The sequence below is a fragment of the Rhagoletis pomonella genome, unplaced genomic scaffold, assembly GCF_013731165.1.
Source record: "Rhagoletis pomonella isolate Grant_MI unplaced genomic scaffold, Rhpom_1.0 Rhpom_scaffold_00113, whole genome shotgun sequence".
NCBI lineage: Eukaryota > Metazoa > Arthropoda > Insecta > Diptera > Tephritidae > Rhagoletis > Rhagoletis pomonella.
Window position 1 is genome coordinate 10,426 of NW_023458667.1, and position 4,638 is coordinate 15,063.

Consider the following 4,638-nt stretch of genomic DNA (forward strand, 5'->3'; position numbering starts at 1 on the left):
ACACTCAAAGAAATGACTTCGGGAACATGGATCGGAAACTCGTTCTTCCGACCATGCTGAACAGCTTGTCCACAGTGCGGAGCGGAAACCAAAGCTTTCCGCCTGCCACACATTCAAAGTAATGACTTCGGGAACGTGGATCGGAAACTCGTTCTTTCCGACCATGTTCAACACCTTGTTCATAGCGCGGAGCGGAAACCAGAGCTTTCCGCCTGCCACACATACAAAGTAATGTCTTCGGGAACATGGATCGGAAACCCGGCCTTACCGACTTTGATCAGCAGCCTGTCCGCAGCGCGGAGCGGAAACTAAGTCTTTCCGTCCGCCGCACACAAAAGTAGACTGAAGACTAGGCCTCGCCAGCTACCAAACCTGCTATTTTATGCTGTTATTATTATTATTACAAATTACTATGTATCTAAATGTTCTATTCTCACTTGTCTGTAAGAAAACATTTTTCTGTAGACCAAATAAATATAGCCCTTGTTATAGACTCTAGTCCGAATTCCGGTAAGTAACATAAAATAATGTCAGGAGCAGGTAATAATGTACATTTGTACTATTTAGCATGTCATTGGTCGGTAACAAGAGCAACTTAAATTTAAATCTATTAAATATATTCTAGCGTGTGCCAGTCCTTTGCCCACAAAAGCGGCTATAACTTTTTTTTCTATTCGAAACAGTAAGGGGTGACACCTTTCTGAAATCTTTATTAAATGAGCAATTTTTTTATTTTTTTTCACCAGAGATAGTCAAAGTTGGGGAAGAAAATATCAAAAAGTTAAAAATCCCAAAATAGTCCTAATTTTATGATGGTTCCTTAATATATTTTAACTACGTTACATTTGAGTATGGAAAAGCAACTATCTGGAAGTATTTTACAAAATTTACTAAGTATATCCTGGTTTGTAGATGCAGTTAAAGAAAATACATGAAAAGGCAAACTTTTTTTTTAATTCAAGAAAATTTAAATATTTCAAAAACGGTAACACTTTTACCTGAAATTTTTTTGTTTATCAGAGAGCTCACCAACACACTGTTAATACCCTTGAAACCAATTAAAAAATAAGGCACCACGTTCTAAAGGTATTTTAAACATCTTTCGTTTGATATACATATTTTGTGAATTTGTATAAGACATTTGTGGAAAAATTCTTCATTTCATGAATTCAAAAAAATAAAGTAAATAAAAAAAATTCATGAAATAAAGTGCTTTGAAAGAGTGGCAACGCGCTGGCGAGAAACTAAACAGTAGGGTTGTGATTTTTTGGCCTCCTTTTGAATTTGCAAAAGCCGTTGGACCATATTTTATTTAAATTGGTTTTAATATATTTTCAGTTTATTCTTTTTATATATATTTATTTGAACAATTCCACATAACTTTTCCCGTGTTTAAAATCCTGGCACTCATGGTTATTAATCTAAAAACATCATAACATAGTAAACAGCTGTTTGTAAAACGTGGCGTTGCCGGACTTGCACTTCACGATTTCATGAAATGATGCCGAATTCATGGTTAACTTTCATGTATAATTGAATTCAGGAAATGGTGTTTATGCAGCCAATTTCAAACCAAATTCATGAAATGAATTCGTGAATTAACCTACGCATAAACGTAGTTGATGGTTAATTACACTGGTCGACGGCCAAAATTTACCAGAGACGCCGTTATGAAATTCGTATGTAAAATCACCCCCTGATTCCGAAAATCAAGGTTATTTTTAATTTTATGGTACCGTTTTTGAGATATTTGCAATTTACCGTTTTTGCAAAAAAAAAAAAATTGGGTCCACTTAATCATATATATCTCAAGAACGAATTAAGCAATTCCAAAACGGTTTAAAGCTTTTAAAAGGTAATAAAATTTTCTATAAACTGTGCATACAACACTTTTTGCTAGGCCCTGTAGATTCAAAGATAACGAACAATCATTACCGATTTTTTCAATTTTTTTTGTAAAAATAAAAAAAAAATTGTACTTTGCGGGGAAGGATCTCGAAAACCTTTTATTTTTTTGCAGATTTTTTTTTTCTCCCTAAGCTCTGTTATATTACAAAAAAAATAAGGTATCATCGAAGAAAATCGATGCAAAACTACGTAAGTTATAAGCGATCAAATAAAAATACCCAGGTTGCGCAATTTCAACGTATACCTCAAAACGTATGTATGGTATAAAGAAGAGTGAAATATCTAGCTATGCTCTGTTTCTATTGAGTTAAAAGTTCAATTTATGAATGAAATTACCCATATTTTTAACTTTTTTTTTTAATTTATTTATGTTTATACTATATTCTAACAATCTTTATCTTAATTTGATTTTACTATGTTGTCGAAATAATTATGTGTTCTACTTTGACGCTTATTCAGTTTAGGATCGGTTTCTCTTATGAGAAACCAGCAGTAATCACCCATCATTGCGACGTCCCAGAATCCTTGATATCGATTCTCAATTAATTTCATTTGCTGATGAAACCTTTCGCCATGTTCATCACTTTCGTCGCCAAGATTTGCCGGAAAAAAGCTCAAATGTGAGTGGAGAAAGTGAATTTTTAAAGACATATTTACGCCCATTTTCGCATAATTATTGATTAGGTCGTTCACTATCTGCTCGTAGTTAGGGCTTTTGTGTCTACCGAGAAAAGAAGCAACGACCTTTTCAAAGGATTCCCACGCTGCTGCCTCAACTGATGAGAGTAGTCCTTTGAATTGATTATTGTTGATCAACTTTCTTATTTGTGGTCCAACAAAAATACCTTCCTTTATCTTGGCTTGAGAAATATCTGGAAAAACTGTTTTCAAATAGTCGAATGCTTCGCCTTCTTTGTCCAAAGCCTTAACAAAGTTTTTAATGAGACCGAGCTTGATGTGTAAGGGTGGAAGTATGATTTTCTCTTTCTTGACAAGATGTTATCCACACCAACGGTAAACTCGACTCTTTCCGGCCAATCCTTTCTGACGTAGTGGTCCTTACGAGCTCGGCTATCCCACTTGCAGAGGAAGCAGCAGTGCTTGGTGTAGCCACTTTGTAGACCGCATAGCATTGCAACGACTTTGAGATCAGAACATATTTTCCAATCATGCTCTTCATATTTGATAAATTTGAGTATTTTTTGCATTTCCTCGTAGGTTTCCTTTGTATTTACTGCATGTGCAATCGGGATAGAAGGCTTTTTGTTACCAATATGCAATAATACAGCCTTCAAACTCAGTTTATTGCCGTCTATGAACAATCGGCACTCTTTTGAATCATATGTTTGACCAAACTCTTTGAATAAACCAGGGATGTCGTTGCAGTAGCATATACTATCTTTCTTGGTATAGTGTTTGGAAAATGGTTCGTGACGAGTTCTACTATATGTCACCTTAACATCGGATGACACAAATTTAAATTGTTGCATACGAGAAGTGTGGATCTCGGCCTTTTCCTTGGATAGTTCCAAATCTCTTATCCAATCATTAAGTTGTGCTTGTGACAGAACGTTTCTTTCGTTTTCCATGCGAAATTCAGTACAACTTGATCCCCCGCACTCAGATGTTACTGTTGACAATGGAACTGGATCTGCAACTGCCGTTGAATGTAGTACTGGTAATGTCACTGTAGGTACGCTAGCATAGGTTACTCTTCTTGATCTTCCAACGCCAAGTACTTTTGTTTGACAAATATAACACTCTATTGAATGGCAAGTAGGTTCTCTCCATATCATTGGTGTATCAAATTTTGTTTGTTGTCCTGATTCCCACTGAATCAATTCTACTCGACACGATGTACACAAAGTGTTCGGTGTCCATGGTTTTTCAGCATTTTTAGGCTCAATTCCAAAATACTTGGAGTATAAAGTTTTGATATGATCTAAGAACACTCGTCGTAGCCTTATGATAGTATATTGGCCACACATGAAACAGAACATATCTGGATCCTTATTACACTCAAATTCTCGCGTCCTTTTACTCATTTTATTTTTTTTAATAAATCACGGTTTTGAAATTAGACTTATGAACTGAACTATCTCCGGCGAGCCTTGAAGATGTTATGAAGTTTCAAAGCGCATTAACTCATATTTATACTCGGAACAAGAATAAAATTGAAAAAATCAAATCTTACCTAGACAGAAAGGTTCCTTTTTATAACAAGCCGGGAAAAGAAAATACTACCTGTTTTAGATGTAGGCTTTAGAAATTTTCTGTGTCTTATAATTTTGAAAATCTACCTGCATACTTACCCATAACTGACGGAAATACATGTTTATAACTACATGCCTACAGCAGGTTTCGAACCCAACCACTCTTCCTTTCGATGCAACCACTCTACCTACTATAATACAATTCGAGTATTAAAAGTACTATTTGATTTATTTAAAGAAAAAGTGTTATCATTGTTATGGTGTTATTCGTTTATCCGGATAATATCTCACTTGCACTTTATACCTTTAATATATGTATGTATGTATAGGTACATACATTGAAGTTGCGCAACCTGGGTATTTTTATTTGATCGCTTATAACTTACGTAGTTTTGCATCGATTTTCTTCGATGATAGCTTATTTTTTTTGTAATATAACAGAGCTTAGGGAGAAAAAAAAATCTGCAAAAAAATAAAAGGTTTTGGAGATCCTTCCCCGCAAAGTACGATTTTTTTT